The 21,117-nt window shown below is 34.1% G+C and overlaps 6 non-coding genes and 3 pseudogenes across 6 annotated transcripts; all 9 read left to right on the top strand.

Annotated features, from left to right (window-relative positions):
- The first annotated feature begins 5,773 nt into the window (after positions 1 to 5,773).
- LOC118704284 lies at positions 5,774 to 5,847 on the top strand. Its single transcript, XR_004983360.1, has one exon. It is a non-coding gene; the product is annotated as a small nucleolar RNA SNORD113/SNORD114 family (small nucleolar RNA).
- Positions 5,848 to 8,059: 2,212 nt separating this feature from the next.
- LOC118704287 lies at positions 8,060 to 8,131 on the top strand. Its single transcript, XR_004983362.1, has one exon. It is a non-coding gene; the product is annotated as a small nucleolar RNA SNORD113/SNORD114 family (small nucleolar RNA).
- Positions 8,132 to 9,331: 1,200 nt separating this feature from the next.
- LOC118704282 lies at positions 9,332 to 9,404 on the top strand. The gene has a single exon (XR_004983359.1). It is a non-coding gene; the product is annotated as a small nucleolar RNA SNORD113/SNORD114 family (small nucleolar RNA).
- A 1,175-nt stretch (positions 9,405 to 10,579) lies between these two features.
- Positions 10,580 to 10,654, top strand: LOC118704276. The gene has a single exon (XR_004983354.1). It is a non-coding gene; the product is annotated as a small nucleolar RNA SNORD113/SNORD114 family (small nucleolar RNA).
- Positions 10,655 to 12,720: 2,066 nt separating this feature from the next.
- On the top strand, positions 12,721 to 12,790 carry LOC118704273 (annotated as a pseudogene).
- Positions 12,791 to 14,604: 1,814 nt separating this feature from the next.
- Positions 14,605 to 14,681, top strand: LOC118704278. Its single transcript, XR_004983356.1, has one exon. It is a non-coding gene; the product is annotated as a small nucleolar RNA SNORD113/SNORD114 family (small nucleolar RNA).
- A 3,497-nt stretch (positions 14,682 to 18,178) lies between these two features.
- On the top strand, positions 18,179 to 18,255 carry LOC118704277. The gene has a single exon (XR_004983355.1). It is a non-coding gene; the product is annotated as a small nucleolar RNA SNORD113/SNORD114 family (small nucleolar RNA).
- Positions 18,256 to 19,199: 944 nt separating this feature from the next.
- Positions 19,200 to 19,270, top strand: LOC118704288 (annotated as a pseudogene).
- A 754-nt stretch (positions 19,271 to 20,024) lies between these two features.
- Positions 20,025 to 20,104, top strand: LOC118704286 (annotated as a pseudogene).
- Positions 20,105 to 21,117: the final 1,013 nt, after the last annotated feature.

Here is a 21,117-nt window from a genome sequence, read left to right as displayed (position 1 = left end):
CACAAAGAAACCTAGCCCCCTCTTGGTGTTAGAAGTGATTGTATAGACAGATGTCAGGAATTTACAAAGCTCTGGTTCTTCGTTTTGTGTTCATTAATTTTGTAAAATATTATTATAAAAGAATAAATGACAAAATAAATATGAGGGTGAGGCATTGTTCATTGTTAAAATGTATAGAAGAAAAATAGTACTAATGTATATTGCAATCAATATTAAGTGGATCAAGTGTATTACATCTTTGACTAAGAATGAGATATATAATAAGTAAGAGTTACTGCTCTGAGTCATTTACAATTCTGATGTTTAATCTATTAAGAGAAGAACAAATAAATCTGATCATTAACCAACAAATAATGAAATGTAGAAGTCAGGGAGCAATGGAGATTTGGTCTCATCTTTCTGTGTTGTTTTGTGCTCTGTACTCTTTTTGAGATTGGATGCTGTGCAGCTGACTCCAGCCTTTTCCCTGGTCAGGAGCTCTCTGAGTGCCCCTATTTGTATTGTAAGTAAGTTCTTGTCTCAGTTCCAGCATTATTTTTAATGGGCATGCCCTGTAACATTAAAAAGTGTGAAATATAATCAATTAAAGCCAACTCTAGCCCTGTGACAAATGTGGGATTTCTTTTATGCATTGATATAACATTGATTATATCGGTGAATCTGTATATATTATATATACACGGAGAATATACATTCTTCAGTGAGAAAGATTAATGTGAGAACGATTAGATGCAAAGATTAGGGATGTTAAGACTTTTTTTTGTGTGGAGTTTTTATGAATAACAGGACCTTAAAATTGTTTTTGCTAAATGAGTAAATTACTCTGCACACGTTATAGAAAATATCAGAGGAGAGGAGGGACCGCGGCATCGTGGACCAACGATGACTCCTGGTGGTGTGTGCGTTAATGCGCCGAGCACGTGTCTGGGTTCCAGCTCAAATGCATTCTAGTCCATTGCCGCCCCGTATGAAAGGATCCCCTAGGCAATTCATGAATATGTGAGGATTTCTGAAAATTTACACTCATGTATTATCTTTCAATTTACAACTGGATCAATGAAGCAATCAATAAAACATATATAATATCTATATAAAGATGAATGTTTTTATAATTTAGAATTGCCCAAATACAATAATTAGATAAGAATTACAATGCATGTATGTAGAAAAAAACGCCTGCCCATTAGAAAATAATGGCCCCCAGGTTACCCCTTTGGCTAAAGATTTTATAGTCAGTGTTGATTGACAGGGACAAAGCTCATATTCTGTGTCCTTGGCAAGGTCGCTATTATTTGGTCACTTGTGAGAATTTAGACATTTTTCCATATTGCTAGTTTTCTTAGATGACTAATAAGAAGTTAAATGCAAAGGTCAGTAGAGAAAAGGTCTCGACCTTTTTTAACCACCTACTGTGCTCTTCCCTCCAGAATGGACCTGCCCTAGCTGACTGCAGGCTTCTTCTGTGGTGATGGTCTCCACCATGGATCTCGGTGTCAGTGAGTAATATTCACGTTCTTGGGTGGTTTAAGAGTATTCCCTCTATTATTAAGAAGTGTGAAATATAATCAGTGCATACCAACCAAAATACAATTAATGTGAAGCACTATGCTAATTAATTTACATACAAAACATTGAAGTTATTTAATCAAGGGGATGAGTTGCTGAGGGAAATAATTCTATAGACAGATGGTAGAGATTAGACCATGCCAATCATGGATTAATAATAAAGAGGTTACACTGGAGAAAGTACATTGGCTAATCCATATATTCAACACTTGAGATTCATTAGCAAAACAGACCTCGCCTATTTGCTTGTTAGAAAGTGATTTTGTATCATATGTATAGGGATATTAAAGCTACTTTCATAAACTAATTTACTATATGTTTATGATTAATGATTTAATTATTTCTCTCTTCACAACATGACACTGGGGGAACCACAGGGTCAGTGCGGTAGCCTGGCGGCAGGTAAGCCAAGGGCCAATACTGCTTAACCTTGAAGTCCAAGGTACAATGAAAAACAGATTTGATTTCTTATTAAAAATTCATGCAATAATAACTACACAAACGTATGAACAAGTGAAGGATAGAGTCAGAGGTCAAAGCAAGATGGCATAATGAAACAAACATCACCCCCAATCCATTTCCGAAGAACTGAAGGCCATTAACCATAGGAGAGGCTTTTAGTTGAGCATAAGGGACATATGTATTTGTCAGGGTTCATATTCTGTGCTGTAACTATGTAGCAGGTGTTTTTTAAAAACTTAACAAGTAGTAAAATGATTATATAATTTAATCAACTACCTTAAAGATGGCTGAGCATGGACCAGTGACAAAAATATGTCCGGTGACAGTTAAGACCCCAATCCAATTTGCTTTGTGGTGCCCCATGGGTCATCATTCCACAATGGAAATCAAAGCACCATGCTGTGCACCTTAAAGACTTCCAACTTTACTTGTCAATTTTTATGCAGTGAATTTTGAAAAAGTATATTGTTCCCCAATACTCACGCCAGTGGGCACCTGCAGTGACTGTCCGTTAGCGTTATCATTTCGAGTTTGTACACTGACTTACTGATTTTCTTATCAGCAATGAACAAATAGCTTAGTAATTTAATAAGATAAAGGGGTCAGATCACCTGACCAGTGAGGAGTGTATGTTGAAACATCATCCTGCATCAGTTCTTCTCATGTTATGTTCCCCTTATTGAAAAAAAAAAAATTTGCTCTTATTAGTTGGATTGAAGGGAATGAATTAGACAGAGATATACAATCACCATTTCTGTTCTGGGTTTCTGGGAAGTTAAATAGTTTTTGATTTTGTTTAAAAATTAATAGCTTCTGAGGTTTTTCATTAATTAAATGAAAGGAAGATAAAGCTAATAATAAATAGCGATGTATTTAAATAAAATGTGGATTTTTGATGAAGATATGCTATGTAGCACATTTTATGAAGTAGTCAGTTTCAGCACAATTTATTTTATTATTATTTTTATTGTCTCACGTTTTATATATATCTCCCCCCCCCCATTAACCCCTCCTTACTCCGACCACCCCAGTTTCTGTGTCCATTGGTTATGCTAATATGCAGTACAATTTTTATTTTTTTAAGTTTGAGACTTTTACACTTGCTTTCAAAGCTACTTAGTATTCTCTGTTTGGTGTGTACCTCCACTTTAATCATTCCTCTGGGGAAAGATCTAAGCTATTAATTCAGTGATGCAATCCACAGGAAAACATAAGATACTGACAGTGTTTGGATGCCCAATGGATAGTGGGATAATGGCTGTTGTTCTTTATATCTTTATAGAACAAGAAACCGTGATGCAAATGGAATGTATCCTGAACATGTCTCGTGATGAATTCATTTCTGCATTATTGATGTTCATTTCAAAAAAGGGTATGGTATTTTACACTTGGAATAAGTCTTGAGCTAGATTTTACTAATTTTTAAGAATCTAATTATGAGGTTTCAGTGGAATTTGGGTATTTATTGCATTAATCTTAGGGAACAAATCAAAGAATCAGGAAGTAGATGGGATAAATGATAGTTAGATAAATAGAAAGTCTGGCCGGTGTAGCTCAGTGGTTGTATTGACCTATGAACTAGGAGGTCATGGTTTGATTCCTGGTCAGGGCCCATGCCTGGGTTTTGGGCTCAATCCCCAGTAGAGGGCGTATGGGTGGCAGCTGATCAATGATTCTGTCTTACTTCCCCTTCCTCTCTGAAATCAAGAGAAATATTTTAAAAAATAGATAGAAAAGGAAAGCTGGTTTAATTCAGAAAAAAATGTTGTGAGACAGAAATTACTTTCATAAGTATAGGGTTAATTTGATATAGTAATGTTTAGGATGATTTTAAAAATAGTAATAGACCATGACACTAATTTTTATAGCTCTTTACATTTCTATTTTTATGTCTTCCCTAAAATGCCTTCATGGATGAAGATGTTCTGCATTTTCATTATGAGGAAGAAGCACGTAAGAGGTACAGGTACTGGCTAGTGTTCTATCTCTGATGCCTGGATCATTCTATACATATAGAGAGTGTGCAAATGAATGAACAAGGCCAACCATGGTTAATGATGAGCGTGGAATGCATCTGAGCTCTTTTGAGGTCCACTACGAACTGAATGAGTCTATGGGTAGAGTTCAGTCATATTTAAGAATTATAACTCAGCATTTGGTGTTTCATGGTTTTTAATTTTATCATAAGTGAATAAATGAAAGAATAAATATCAGTATAAAAAGGGTAAAGCATATCACACTATTGGAATATGCTGTCAGACAAGAATTATTATTAATATAACTTGAAACCACTGATGTTTCAAGTTATATTAATAATAGACCAAGGTATTACATTTTGGGGTAAGAATGATAAAGATGGAGATGTGTAGTAATCTGTATTCTTGCTTTGAGTCAATAATAAGTTTAAGTGGTTCCTGTACTTTAGAGAAAAATAAATTATCACTCTGCAAATACCCAAATGACTAAGAAAATGAAATGACTAAGAAAATGAAATGAAAAGTATGTATTTATGGCAAGAATGTCTCAATATTTTATTATCTGTATTGCTTATACTCAGAGGGAATGCACCTCGCTGATTGAATTCTTCCGCCATGGCCACAAACTCTGTGTGGGGAACATGGACACCAATGTGAGTAATAGCCAAACCTCCTCTGGTTTGGGTGATTAGTTTAAGAACTCTAGCTGCATTGTTCAGAAAATGTGTCAAGTCTAATGAAAGAAGTTAACCATGGCCCACCATGGGGTTCATGTGGAACATATGTTCCTTAATGGGTTTGAGCAACACCAACATTGATTAATGATAGGTTTGAGGGAAATTATTCTGTAGAAAAATTTTAGGGAGACTTAAGAGCATTGTTCTTGAACTGTTGTGCTCATGTAAATTTATTTTGTTTTTATGAGCCCATTGAAAAGTTAATAAATCAAGAAACACGAGTGAGGGAAAAGAGGGGAAATCTTGGAACAATGATGGACAACTGGTAGGGTGTGTCATGGACAATGAATAGGATGTGTCTGCAACTCTCAGGGACAATAGGAAGTGCCTGAAACTCTGAGATACAGCACAATGCATAATCAGTCTCATTCCTCTTTGGAAATGATGCTATAGACAGATGTTAGAAATGCACAGAGGTCATGTTCTCATTTTGGTTTTGTAGATTTAGATTTATTATTATTAATGAATCATTAATAAGCTCATCAAATAAAAACAATACTTTGATTAAGGAGAAAGTGGGGCATTGTCCAATTATGAACATATATTGTGATATAAGACATATTACATAAAAATAAAAAAACATTGATGCCCATTTAGATATACATTTATCAAAGGTTTTACTTCTTTGCCAAGGATTATGTAGATGAGGATAATTAAGTCAATTTTATTCTTCTGGATCAGTGTCAAGTTTGAGGTTGGTCCCTTTGTTAATAGTCAAAAATACATAATGAAGAATTAACATATACCTACTCAACTTAGTCAGTGAAATGTGGGAAGGAACTAGCCATTTAGATGATTTTTTAAAAACTTTTATTGACCACTCTTTTCTGTGCTCCTCAGAATGGTCCCACTCAAGATGGTCTCAGTGTCTTCCCTGGCCTCCAGCCCCCTGATCGCCTCTAATGATACCACTGTGAGTGATTGTCACAGTTCTTGTGTTGGTTGGGTGATTTGCTTAATTCACTCTGATGAGTGTGAATTAATGACTTAATAAACAACTTTGACATGAACAAAGGGAATGTGTGCTCGTCCTGGACCGGTGATGAGGCTCCGGACTTTTGAGGTGAGGATGATAATTGTCATGTGTCTGAAACTCTGAGATCCAGCACAGAGCAACCCAGTACCTTCTCTTTGTTTGAAAGGATGCCACAGACAGAACTTAGGAATAGGCAAGGATTGGTGTGGTGTTTTGGTTTATTTTTTCCTATTATTATAATTGGATAAATGTAATAATCAATAAGCAAATATGTAAGTAAAGATGAATGAAGTAATGTCCAATCATAAAAATACCTTGTGAGGCAAAGCATACTATTAATAACTTTTAAAAAAGTGAAGTCCAAAGGGAAGTAATTGGTGCATTACTATCAAGTCTTTGGCTAAGGATGACATAGACAACAATAAGTGCTAGTCAGTGTTCATTTTCTAGGAGAGGGACAAGTTCTAAGTTGTTCATTTAATGACTGATGAAATCACTAAATTTTTTTTTATCATTGGTTGTGTTCTATACTCCTCAGAAAGAACACATTTGGGCTGATTTCAGCGTCTTCTATGGTCGTCGTAGCAATGGTGTGTTGGGAGCGTGGAGAGTAACGTGAGTAATGCTCAGTGTTCTTGTATTGGATTGATTGTTTTTTTAAAAAAAATTATTTTGTAGTATTAAAACCATTAAATATACTCAAAGAAGCCCAATCATGTCAATATCAAGCGTTATTCATATGAAACAATATGATGATTAATTTACATACGAAACGCTGAGTTCAATTAATGAAAGAGTTTGGTTTCAGTGCAAATGATTCAATAGATGGGTGGTGGAAGGGGGCAATGGGGACAAAATGGGAGACACTGGTAATACTCTCAACAATAAAAATAAATAAAAAGTAGATGGTTGTTAGGGATATTCCAGGATATTATTTGTGATTTTTTCCACCTTCATTTATGTTTATTTTTATATTAGTGAATTTAACCAATTAAAAAACATAGATGACAGTAGATTAAAAGAACGAATTCAGTGATGATGACTCCTTTCATATAACTGATGCAAAGAGTACCACTGGAACTCTGAGGTCCAACAAAAAAAAATGAATCCATTTCAAGTGGCTGAAATACTAGGATATTCAGGGTCCAATTTTGGTTTTCACTCATTTGTATTCTATAAATATAATTGAACCCGTGATTATACCAATAAATGTTTTACAAATGAATGATGGGGTAAAACATTTTTAATTAAAAGATTATGTGGTCTGATAAGAAATATTACTCATATATATTGTGATCACTGAAGATGAATGAAAATAAACAGTATAAGGATGCTGTTTATTTTTGTTAAATTTGATATAGATAGTAATGACCAACAACCAGTGTTCATAGTGTGTCCGTGGACATATTGATATTGTTTAGTCACTTAATAGAAAGTAAAGTAGACACAATCACAAATCACCAATTGTGTACATGGCTGACTAAATAATGGTGGAATTGGGGCTAATGGAGGAGATGTCTCGATTGCCTCTTTGGGTCTGTTTTGCATTGTACTCCATAGAATGGAAGCCCCCCATCTGATGTCAACATCTCCCCTGGGCAGGAGCTCGGGGACTGCATTAGGAGCATGGAGGCCACTGTGAGTAATAGGCAATGTTCTTTTTGCTTTAACTGTGTTCTGTTTTTTAAGATTTCCCCTGTACAATTAAGAAGTGTTACTATCTATGTAATAAAAGCCTATGTGATCTTTACAGGGGAACTACCAGAACGACCAGTTGCTATGATGCACACTGACCATCAGGGGGCATACACTCATGCCAGCGCTGCCCCCTGGTAGTCAGTGGGCTCAGCCAGAAGCCGGACTCAAGGCTGATGATTGCAGTGATGATGGCAGGAGCCTCTCCCACCTCACGGCGGTGCTAAGGAACAGTAAGCTGAGCGGTAAGGAGCAGCGAGCAGGCGGGTGGTAAGGAATGAGGAGGTCCCAGACTGTGAGCGGATGTCCTCCTCCTCCCTCTAGGAGTCCCGAACATCCCATGACGGGTCTGGACTGTAAGCGGACACAGGCTGGGTTGTGGGACACCCTCTTCCCCTCTGGTTCACAAATTATGTGCACCGGGCCTCTAGCAATCAAAGAAAATTAGACGTATGTCCCTGTTAAATATCATATTAACATGAAACATTGTGTTGATTAACCCATAAATGAAACACTGAGTTGAGTTAATGATAGAAATCTGGTCTTAGTGGAAGTGATCGTAAAAGTGAATGTTCCAGATACTTAAGAATCTCGCTCTTGTGTTTTTGAGATTTATGTAGATGACAATACAGAATGAAGGCCACCCCTGGACCAGCGATGATCACTGGTGCATTGTGGGGCATCTGAGCTGAATAGGTATCTGGAAGTCTGACATCCCACACAAATGGAGTCCGGTGCATTTCCCTTTTATGACAGGAACCTGTGGACAGGTGTCAGGAATATAAAAGGATCTCATTCTTGGTCTTTGACTTCATGAATTTTAAAAATATTATTATTAAAGATTTAATGGCAGCATAAATAGACAAATGTATAAATGAATAAAGATGAGGAGCATGAAGCTTTGTTCATGAATAAAATATGTAATAATGAAAATGAATATCTGTATAAGTGGGAAAGGTTAAGAAAGGGCCAAGGGTATTATGTATTTGACAAAGGACGGCATACACACTGACAGGTAATAATTATTGCCCTCAGTCAGGAATTAGTTTGAAGTGCATGCTATTGAGAGCAAAATAAATAAATATTACCATTAATTAATAAACCTCAAATGACTGTAAATGAATAGTGAAAAATATGGTACAATAGAGAAAATGTCTCAATCTTTTTTTGGGGGGGAGGGGAGTAAATATGTAGTTGAATTTAAAAAAAATATATTCTGATTATTTATGACATATCTGGATAATGTATTGCTTTACATTTTTGTGATGATCAATATATTTGTATGTACTATTTATGTATTTCTATATTGACTTTTGTGCTTTTTCTTTATTATTTTTTTGTTTGTTACACTGCCTTCTTGACTTATGTTTGATTAGTTATGTTTATCTCCTAATTTAACTATTTTATCCACTAATTTGATATACATTCATTCTAATTATATTTCTATAGGCAGTATCGTTACATTTTAATGAGAATATTTACATTAAATTATAAAAGTGATATCTTTTATTCTTTTGTCTGCTTGTACTTTTCAGAATGAATGCACCAATCTGATTGCAGCATCTGCTCTGATGGAGATGATGCTAGAAAAGAGACTAAGGTGAATAGTAGGTGAAGATTTTACCTTGGTTTGGATGATTTTTAAAAAAGTATTCATAGTATTAATATAAAGTAATAAATATAATAAAAAACTTACATGCGAAACCAGTAGAGATATGTTATGAAATAAGGTGATTCACTGATAATGTGCAACATTTAATTCAATTAATGTAAAGATATAACCTATGTGGTACAGAAGCTAGGTTTAATCAAGGGTCTTTTTTGTGATTTTATGAATCATGTATTTATTTCATTATCAATGAGTTAGTGCTTTAATGATCAGAAATAGAGAAACCATTGAAGAAAAAGAGACCCAAAAATGGACCAATGACGATGACTGGTCTCATAGAGTCATATATGGTGAGTGCAAGGTGTCTGTAACTCTGTGTTCACAAGAAAAAGAATACTTTTTTCTTTTGTTAATGACCCCATGGGTCGATGTTAGGGATATACAAAGATTATATTCATGAGTTCATAGATTTACAATTATTATTATTAATGTATCAATAGTCAAACTATTAAGAATGTAATAAACAACTAAAGAGATAAGAGTGAGACATTGTCCAGCTAGGAACACATGTCATGAGGCAATAAAATTGAAATCATACTGATGAAGCCATGAGTGGAAGTAGCGTTTGCCTTTTTGCCTAAGAGCCATGTAGACAGTGATGAGTGAGACTCAATATTACTTTGCTCTTCAACAGCCTCAAGTTTAACATTATCTTTTGTTCAGAGAAAACATACTGCAATATGAACAATTAATCAATGTCTAAATGAATAAATAAAATGCGGAAAACAAGGATCAGTGGAGATAAAGTTTGATTTTTTTTATCTTCTTCTCTGCTTTGTACTCCATAGGGTGAACACACTCCAGCTGATGTAAGGATTCTTCTAAGGTCATGAGCAAGGTTGATGCTCAAACACTGAGTCACACCAGCAGGGCAAAGGTCAGTATGTTTATATATTGCCTGAGGATGATCACAATGAAGTTTAATTTCACGTCAGTGACCATATATAATTGTCAAATATTTTTTTTTGGTAAAGAAAACTTTTTAAAATTTTTCTTTATTGATTAAGGTATTATATATGTACCCTTATGTGAAATGCAAACATCAATGGACAGAAGGTCTCAACCATTTATAGCATCTGCTCTGCTTCATACTCCTCAGGACAAGCCCTGGACCTGCTAGAAGGTTCTTCCCTGACCGGGAGCCATGGAAGTGCACCTCTGCTTTAGGAGCCTGGAGACAAATGTGAGTTTGAACGCGAGTTCTCAGTTTGGTTGGGTGGTCTGTGTTCATAAAAGCATGACATACTCAGAGGTGGCCCGATTGCATCCTCGTGGCCAACATGGGATTAATGGGTAGCATTATATTGAATATTTCATATGTAAAAATGTTAATAAATATGACAGATATAATGATGTGATGATGTTTTCAAGTATAATTAGGGCTATCAAGACCCTTTTGAGTTCTTGTGAATAATAGAGTTTTAATTTTTTTATTTAGGGAATTAATGAATTAATCAATAAACAATATAGAAATGAGTAAAGAGAAAGCGTCCTTTTTTGGATCAATGATGCCAACTGCCAGAGTACGAGTCACGGATGATGAATAATATCTCTCTTCAACTCTGAGATCCAACACAGAAGGAATGGGTTCTTTCTCTGGATGCAGTTTCATTCTTTAATTATAATTGGACCAATGATTTATCAATGATGATATATCTATAGTAGATGCATTGTCCAATTTCAAACATGTGGTAGGCAATAAATTCTATTCACATCATTGACAACAGTAGAAGCCCAAAGAGAAACAAATGGTCCATGACTCAACCTCTTTGGCTTGGGGAGCTATAGACAGGGTAACATATAGACAATATTTATGTTTTGTGTCAGTGGGAAGTTCCCAATAGTTTTCCTGATGGCCAGTAACATAAATATACTCCAAATCATGAATGCCTCAATGACTGGTTGCATGAAAGTTGTGCGGTAAGGATCTATGGAAGGAAGTCTGAACCTTTTTGTCTCCCTCTGTTTTTGACTCTTCAGAACAGATGCTCTGGCTTATTTCAGCTCTGCCCTGGTCAAGTTTGCTCTGTTGCCTTTACATTAGCAGAGAGATCAAGGTGAGTAGTAATCAAGGTTTTGTCTTGGGTGGGTTAATTTGTTTAAGGGCATCATTCATGGTATTATTACAATTTAATGAGAGCAGCATTATTTATAATAGCTAAGATCGGGAAGCAGCTGAAGTGCCCATCAGGAAAGGGATAGATAAAAAAAGGTGTGGCATATTTACACAATGGAATACTATACAGCTGTCAAAGAGAAGGGTCTCTTACCCTTTGAAACAGCATGGAGGGACCTGGAGCTTATTATGCTAAGTGAACCAAATCAGGGATAGACAGGTATCACATGATCTCACTTATCTGTGAAATCTACAATAATAAAATAAACTGATGAACAAAATAGGTCCAGAGATATGGAATCATGAAACTGACTGACTAATCACACAGGGAAGGGGCGGGGGGTGGCAAGAGATTAAGCAAGGAACGCATGCATAACCCATGGACCAAGAAAATAGTGTGGTTAAGGCTTGGGGTGGGGCAGGAGCCAGGTGGAGAGAGGGGCAAGGAGTAAAAAGGGGGACGCCTGTAATATTCTCAACAACAAAAAATAATAAATCTAATAAGAATTAATTTATTATTCCATGATAAATATGACATGAAATATTACTTTGATTAATTGAAATTATGGAACATTGAGATTGATTAATGAGAAAGATGCAATCTATATTGGCAGTTATTCTGTAGTCACTAGTTAGGTATGCTCAGAATTGTTGGTTTTTCAGTTTTTGTTTATCATGTATTTATTGTATCATTGTCAATGATAAAATGTAAAGAACACAAATGTAGAAATTAATGAGGAGAAAGTTGGTCCCTATGGACCGACGATAATGATTGTGGCAGAGGAGTTATGAAGATAATTCCAATAATCTGGAATGAATTGTGAGGTGCAAGTATCTACATTATAAAACATGAACATTTTAAGTTTTAAAATATTTTTATTGTATTTTTGGGATGCCATTGGTTAATAAAATTATATAGGATTCAAGTGTACAATCCTATAATACATCTATACATTGCATTGTGTGCCACCACCCACAGTCAAATCTCCTTAAGTAACTGCAAATATGAAATGTGGAAAGCAAGACTCAGTGGGGGTTAAAGGCTTATTTATTTATTTATTATTGATTGTGCTTTGTCCTTCTCAGAACGGACACATATTAGCTGGTTAAGTATTGTTCGGCGCTGCCCAGCTGTATGATTAGTTCTCTGTGTGAAAAGCACACGGACCGATGTGAGTAATAGCCACAGTTCCCGTCTTGAGTTTAGCGATTGATTTTTGTTGAGAGTAGTCAATGTGCCATTAAAAGTTACATATAGGATTTCAGAAGTCCAGGTATAGCTCAGTGATAAATATTGTATTTTATGAAAAATTAAAGTGATTAATGCATACATGCAAAATAACATAATTTTTAAAAAATATATTAAATTCAGTTTATAGGCTAGGAATATCATGGCTCTTCCTGCTGGTTTTTTTTTTTTTTTTTGTGTGTGTGTGTGTGTGTGAGTGTGAGTGTTGGAGAGTAATTAGTATTTTAAAATTATTATTAGCAAATTATGAATTTGAAACAAATAGGGGTCGTATTGCATCAGTGATGACTACTGGTTGCGTATGAGTCCTATAGGATGACTACATGTTGAACTCTGAGGTCCAACATGAAATGGAGTCCATGCCCATTGTTTGAAGGGATCCCTAGAAAGTTGTCAGGAATATAAGGGGATCTTGTTTTTAATTTTTATATTTATGCATTTTCTGTTTGTATAATTGGATCTATAAAATAATTAATAAACAAACATAAGTAAATAAATATGGAGGTGGCAAAATATTGTCCAATTATAAAAGTAAGTGTTTAGTCAAGAAATAGTATTGATGTATATTTAAAAAACTGATGTTGATAAGGGATTATATGGTATTAGGTCATTATCTGTTTGTATAATTGGATCTATAAAATAATTAATAAGCAAACATAAATAAATAAATATGGAGGTGGCAAAATATTGTCCAATTATAAAAGTAAGTGTTTAGTTAAGAAATAGTATTGATATATATTTAAAACACTAATGTTGATAAGGGATTATATGGTATTAGGTCATTATCCTTTGACTAAAGATGATATAGATATTAATAATTGGTAGTTAATATTCATATCTGTCAGTGGTCAGATCAATATTATTCATTGACTCAAGGGAAATTAAAATATATATAATGTAGAGTACACGAATGAGTGACTCAATGAAAGGTGAAATGCAATGACTAATGACATAATATCTCAAACCTTTTTTTTTTTTTTTTAAATTATCTGTTCTGTCTTGTACTTAGCTTGGTCACAGATGATTTCAGCATCTTTTATGATGAGAAGCTCCATGGTTCCATCTTGTTAAAGGCCTGGGGACCAATGTGAGTAATAGTCAAAAGTACTTTTATTGGTTTTGTGTTTTTGTTCAAAAAGGTTTTCACTGCATTATTAAAAGTGTCATATAAAATAAAAAATCAGAACCATGGCCTATCAAGCATTATATTAAGTAATCTATATAAAGAGACATTGAAGTTAATTAATGAAAGATTATAATCGGTAGGAAGCTTTGTTTTACTTTTTGTGACCTTTGGTTTTTGTTAACTAATAAGTTAATCTGTAAAAGCATTAATGAATATAATAGGAAGTAAGCTGTCCAATAATGGTAATTGGTCAAGTACAAGTTGTGGATGATGAATACAATAGGTCTGAAACTGAGGTCCAACATGGAACATTAATCTATTCTTTTAGTTGGAATTGCTTACATAGAGAGATGTCAAGAATGTACAGTGATTATATTCTTGTGAGAATTTCCTAGATGTCGATTTGTTATTAATGCTACTGGTATATTGGTGGGACCATTCAACAAATATAAATAAAAATGAGGCATCATCTAACTTTTAAAGTGTATGGTAATGCCTCTTAAGAAATAAATGGAAATAAATAGGTCTCACCTCTTTGACTGAGTCATAAATATTCATAACAGTAAGAATCCATTGTATTCTTCTTGGTCTTGAAGATTGAGTTTTTCCTTTTGAAAAATTTTATATATGGAAAGAAAGCATTAGTGATGATAGGCTCTTTCTCTCTTTATTTATCACCATCTACTCCGTACTCCTGAGAATGAAAACACTCAAGCTGAGTAGAGCATCTTCCATGGTCATTTGCTGTGTGGTTGTCTCTATATAAGAAGACATAGGTAATGTGAGTAACAGTAAAATGCATTTTAGTTATAAGTATGGGATATATGAAACTTTATATTGATTATTCCAGTGGAAAACTGAGGATAATCAACGAAAGTGACACATTGGTGTTAGGATAACCAATGTATAGAAAAAGAGATATAAAGGCTCCTCTAGGGTTTTTGTTTATCAGTGTTTAGAAATTAATAGTAGTAAATTAAGGATTTAATCAATGAACCTACAGGAATGACTGAAGAAAAGGAGAGACAAGATTGGATCAATAATGAGCAGGGGTGGCTATGTGAGACATACACGATGAATACGAGGATGTGTAGCTCTCTGAGGTCTAACACAAAAGAAATGAAGTCTATCCCCATTGTTTAGGAATGCGATAGATATATGTCAGGAATAAACAAGGATCTTGCTTCTGGTGTTAGTCTTTATTCATTTTTATTCTATTATTTTAATTGAATAAATGGGAGGATCTATAAATTTATAAGTAAAGAAAAATTTAACGAAGCATTGATAAATTATAAAAATATATGTTCATATAAGAAATACTATTGATATATTATGAAAATACTAAAGTTCCTTTAGAAATAAATGCTTCATGACTACTACCTGTATGAAAATGACAAACAGTATAAGTCATATACATAACAAGGGAGTAATAGGGAGCATTATCTTGATTAAAAGCACATAAGAAAACAACATAATGACAGATATTAGTGTAGGAATGATTGTTGATACATATTAGAGATCTTAAGATCTTGTTAAGCTTTAGATTGTCATAGAGATTTAAAATTTTAATTAGTGAATTAATCAATGAATCATTAAACAATGTAGAACTGAATGAAGACAAAGTGGTCCTTAGATCAACGATGATACCAGCTGGTGTATGAGTCACGAATAACAAATGATATGTGTCTGAAAATGAGTTATTTCCCTATAAGCATTTTCAATCTTTATTATAATTGGATCAATGACTTACCAATGAAGAAATATATAAAAAATAAAGCTGAATGGTACTTGTGTTGTCCAGTTTAAAACATATATGGAGAGGCAATAAATTCTATTAATATAATTTGAAAAGAGCAATGAATGGTACATTATTGTAACCTCTTTGGCTAAGGGTGATGTAGACAGGGAAAATTATTGACTGTTTATGTTCTTTGTCAGTGGGAAGTTTAAAGTAGCTTGTTTTCACAAAAGACAATGAGTTAAATATACTTAATAACTAATGTCTAAACGCTTCCATAAAAGATCAATGGAAGGAAGTCTGTTTTCGTTATCTGCTCTGCTCTCATCTCCCCAGAATGACGCACTGCCGCTGATTGTCCCATTCCTCTTTGGAGACCATGTGAGTAGTAATTAAAGTTATTGTCTTAGTGGGAATGGCTTCTTCACGGGTATTCACTGTATTGTTCCAAAGTATTAATTATGATCAAAGAAGATGAAATAGGCCATGCTAAATATCTAATTGATAGGAAACATTTAATTGACTAATCCAAAAATGTAATCCTGAAGTAGCTAATAAAAGATATTTAGTCAATGTGGAAATGATTTTACAGATAGATGTTAGGGATGTCAAAGGATATTAGCATTGCTTTAAAAATTAATGTTTATTTTTATAATGAATTAATAAACACTTGTTTGCTAGAATGAAAAGAAAGAGGGACAGTCATAGGTCCATGACGGTTGGTGGACAAAATACTGTGTGTCCCACAGGAACGGTACTAGTCCGCGTCCCATGTGGCAATGAATCCTCTAGACCAGGGTGTGGGAGATTTTTCCTGCGAAGGGCCATTTGGATATTTATAATATCATTTGCTTAATATAATTCACTTACTATACATTTATATTGCTATGAAGAAAGCTCCTAAGTTTATAGCATTTCGAGTCCCACCTGCAGTTGCCTTGGCAGGGCCAAGCCAAATGACTCTGCAGGTCTTATATATATGGCCCACCAGCCAGATATTCCCCTCCCCTGAGCTAGACAGATGGGAAGCATATACATTTGTGTTGGTCTTTGGGGACATGATTTTAATATTAACACAGTATCAATGGCAGAATAAATAATGAGTATATAAATGAAAAAAGATGAAGAGGACGAAGCATTATTCTCTGATAAATATCAAGGTAAAAGAATATTCATATGCATTAGAATGAATAATAATTGGACCAAGTGTGGCAACTCTAAGGTTGATAAAAACAGTGAAATGTAAGTTAGTGATTGCCTGAGTCAGTTGTAGATTTGAAGTTTATTAAGTTAAAAATAAAAAATAAGTATTATCATAAATTATTAAATGCCTAAATGAATATGTAAATCATTGGTGAAAAGTCTTAGTCAATGAAGAGAAAGTCCCAATGCTGTTATCAATTCTTTGCTTGGCACTTTTCAAAGGAGGTGATCAAGTTAATTTGTCTAATGACATGATCAAGATTGCTATGTTGCCTTTATCTTAGGAAAGAGAGTTAAGTGAGTAAAAGCTTAAGGTCATATTTTTGTTTGGGTTATTGCTGAAGGATATTTATAGTATTACCAATAGTAATGTTATCAAAAGGAACCTATTGCCCAATAATAAACCTTATATAAACATTATCATTGACATTGATGAATGAATAACATAAACCTAAGTTGATAATGATTTTTCAGGTAGGAATAAGGAAATTTAAGTATCTTATTCTTAAGTTTTTGTGAATATTTTTATTATCAGTGGATGAATTAATAAATCAATACAAAAATAGAAATGAATGAAGAAAAAGTAGATTTGTAATGGACCATGATGGTGGTTACAATTAGAAAAAATGTGTATGAAACTCTAAGGTCCAACACAATGCCTCGTGTATCCTCGCTGTTGTATTCGATCTTGTAGACAGATGTTAAGAATATACAAAGATCATGTTCTTATTTTGGCCCCTTAGATTTATACTTTCTATTATTAATGGACCGATAGAACCAATAAAGAAATGTGAATAATAGCGAAAGAAAAAAGGGTGAAGCCTCGTGTGGCTTGAATATGTGTCGTGAGTAAAGAAATAATATTTAAAAAATGAAAGCATTGTGTTCATGAAGAAATACCGAAAGCAAATGAACAAACAAGAAAAGAAACAAAAACTCATAGACACAGAATGGTGCTTACCAGAGGGAAGGAGTTGGGAGAGTAGTAAATGGGAAAGGGGGTCAAATATATAGTGATGGGAGATGATTTGACTGTGGGTGGTGGACATACAATGCAATGTATAGATAATGTGTCAGAATTATACACTTGAAACTTACATGATTTATTAACCAATGTCACCCCAATAGATTTAATAAAAAACATAAATAATTGAATAAATCCATTGCTTTTGGTTGGTCTCAAGTTTGAGACAGTTCCTTTTGTTAAGAGAAGATAATATACACAGAGAAATTTTAATTACCTATATAACACTTTCATATTTTCTTCTGTCTGACTGTGCTTAGAATTTCTCAGAATGGACCATTTGAGCTAATTAAGCCTCATTCCATGGGGGCAGCTCCATGCTACCATCTCCATGTTAACAGCACAGAGAGCAATGTGAGTAATAGATAGTCTAAGTTCCTGTCTGGGTTTTAATGATTTTTTAGAGTACTTAGTGTATTTCTAAAAAGTACCATAGGGAATCAAAGTAATCCAGCTGTTAATTAATTCAATGATAAATATTAAATTAACAGGAAACGGTATATTGATTAATACTGCAATGAAATTTGGGATTATTAGTGGAGGCATATTGATATTAGAATGATTCTAGATACATAATAGGGATATCAGTGTCTCCTTGGTTTGTGAATCATCTAGATTTAAAATTACAATTAGTGCTTAATTAGATCAGTGATGACTACTGGTGGCATTTGAGTCATACTTGATGAATATGTGTCTGGAATTCATGATAGATGTCAAGATAGATGTCATGATAAATGTCAAGATCAATACAGAGGTCATGTTTTTGTTCTGATTTCATTGACATACCAGTAGGTATGTTATTAATAGACTGATAGAAATATTAAACAAATAGTTAAGTATTTGAAGAATTAGGGTGAACAAATACATAACCATGAATGTTATCAACCAAATTGAAAGGACATATTAATTAAGGAACCAATGTAGCTGTGAATTTCATCTGTGATTAAGAATCATATAGACATTGACTAGTATGAATTCATTTTGTTGTTCTGGGTCAGTGTCAAGATTGAGTTTTTCATCGTGTTAGGATACATTTACAAGGTGTCCCCAAAAATGTGTACATACAATTTGAATAATTTACAATCGCAGTGTTTATTAAAACACATTTCATTTTCTAAATTGAGCTATCAGCTGTTAAAGTATGTTTACATTTTGGGGAATACCCAGTATATACATTTAGATAAAAGAAGAAATATTAAAACCCTGTGTCTATGAAACCCTGTGGTCAGCAGGACTCAATGTCCATTAGGTCTTACATGAAATATCTAGAGATATTTAGGACTGCTTCAGTGCCTTCCCTGGACACCTGCTCTCTGGTTGAATCTGCATAATAGGAGGATGGAGATTAATGTGATCATAGTAGAGGTGTTATTTTCTGTGTTAAGTGTTTTTTTTTATAAGGTAATTTACTCTAGTATTAAAAATTATAAAATATAAATAAAGGACTACATTTCAGTGATAAATAGCAGATATATGAGCCATTATATTGATTAATGCATGTATGAAAAGCAGTATAATTTATCAGAGAAGTACACTGATATGAAAATAATATGTGTACAGGTTAAGGGTGTAATAACTCTTTGGTTAGCATTTAGATATTATTATTAGTGAATTGATGATTTAATCAATAAACAATTAAAAAGGAAAAAAATGGGTTCCAATAGGATCAGTGATGAGGACTGATGGTGAACCAACCACATAGATGACTACATGTCTGGAACGCTGAGGTCTGTCATAAAAGAAACCTAGTTTGGTCTAAGTGTTCACACAGTTACATTCTATCATCGTTGGATAGATGAGAGAATCAGTAAACAAATACATAAGTAAAGATGAATGCAGTGAATGCTTACAACATCTCATTGTAAAAATATGTGATTATGCAAGAAATTCCTATTGATACATTATGAAAACCCTGGCGTTTAATTAGAAGTAGTTGGTCCATGGCTAAGGGTGCCTTGGATATTATGATTCACAGACAATATTCAGATTCTGGGTCAGTGGCAAGATCACATGTTGTTTTTTTTCTTGAGATAAAAAAGAATTTATACCAAATTAGCTTCTGTCTAAGCGCCTTGGGAACTCAAAGGTGGAGAGCAACAATGAATGGGGAGATTTTCATACGGGGAGATTTTCTCTCTCTCTTTGTGCTAATCATTTGCTCTACAATTTATTCCTTAGAATGGACAAGGTCCACCTGCCTGAGGAGTTCTTCCTTCACCATGAGCCATAGGAGGGCATCTCTGTTTTGGGAGAAGGGAGGACAATGTGAGTAATGATGAGAGTTCTTCATAGGAAGTGTTTTTTGATTAATTCATATATGAAAAACAGAATAATTAACAAAGAAAATATTTTGTGAGAATGAGTCTCATTAAATTCTAAGATTATCTAGTTACATTCTAAGGCCTTGTTAATTTATAATTTATAATCAGTGGATTCATGAATTAATCAATAAACAACATAGAAATGAATGAAGACAACACCGTCTTCTGGATCTATGATGATGAACGGGGGCGGCAGTTTGAGTCGACATGATGAATCTAAAGTGTGTCTTACACACTGAGGTCCACCTCAGAAGAAATGTGGCCTCTCTCTTCCTGGGAAGCATGCCTCATTCTCCTCTCCTCTGCTTCGCTCTTTACGCCTCAGGGTAGACGCACGCGACCTGACTTAGTCCCGAGTGTTCCGGGCTCATCTACGTTGTAGGAGCATGGAGACCCATGTGAGTGATATCAATATACTAGATTGAATGGTTGGTTCTATGGAATTCACTGTATTATTCCAAATATTACATGTAATTAAATGATATGTGCATGCCTATGTTCATAGCAGTGTTCTTTACTGTAGCTGAGATCTGGAAACAGCCGGAGTGATCATCAGCAGATGAGTGTATAAAAACACAGAGTACATCTACACAGGGAATACTATGCAGCTGTAAAAATAAAAGATCTATTACCCTGTGAGACTGCATGCAGTGACCTGGAGATTATTGTGCTAAGCAAAATAAGTAAATCAGAAAAAGACAATCTCTCATGAAATCAGTTAAATTTGAAATCTAATGAACAAAATAAACTGAGCAATAAAGTGGAACCAGTGACATGGAAAGAAGGGACAGATTGAGCAATCTCAGAGGGAAGGGGGCATTCACAGCAATAGTAAACACATACATAAATACAGGGTGTCTCCCCAAAATGTATACACACTTTAAAATGGAACGTACTTTTAAAAACACTGCCTTTATAATTAATCGAAGTTCATGCATCCGTTTTTGGGTGGATACTCTGTAAATGTAAATAGGAAGATGGTGAAACTTTGTCCAATTATAAAAATATGTGGTTAGGTAAAAAGCTGTTAACATATATTAGGATAAAGGTACAAAGTGTTATTCTTTGGTTAAGTATGATAAAGTTATTGATAAGTAATTATCAATATATCATCTTTCCATTGAAAAATTGATTTTGTTCATTTACTTATGAGAAAATAAAGCATACTTTAGCCCAATTCATTACTTACTGAATGGCTGACTAGTAGGTGATATTCAAGAATCAATAATTAATGCCTCAACTTTATAAATTATTGTTTT

Source organism: Pipistrellus kuhlii, unplaced genomic scaffold (assembly GCF_014108245.1).
Source record: "Pipistrellus kuhlii isolate mPipKuh1 unplaced genomic scaffold, mPipKuh1.p scaffold_m20_p_41, whole genome shotgun sequence".
In the NCBI taxonomy this organism is placed as follows: Eukaryota; Metazoa; Chordata; class Mammalia; order Chiroptera; family Vespertilionidae; genus Pipistrellus; species Pipistrellus kuhlii.
The sequence above is the reverse complement of the archived record's forward strand: the minus strand, read 5'-3'. Positions and strand labels throughout refer to the sequence as shown.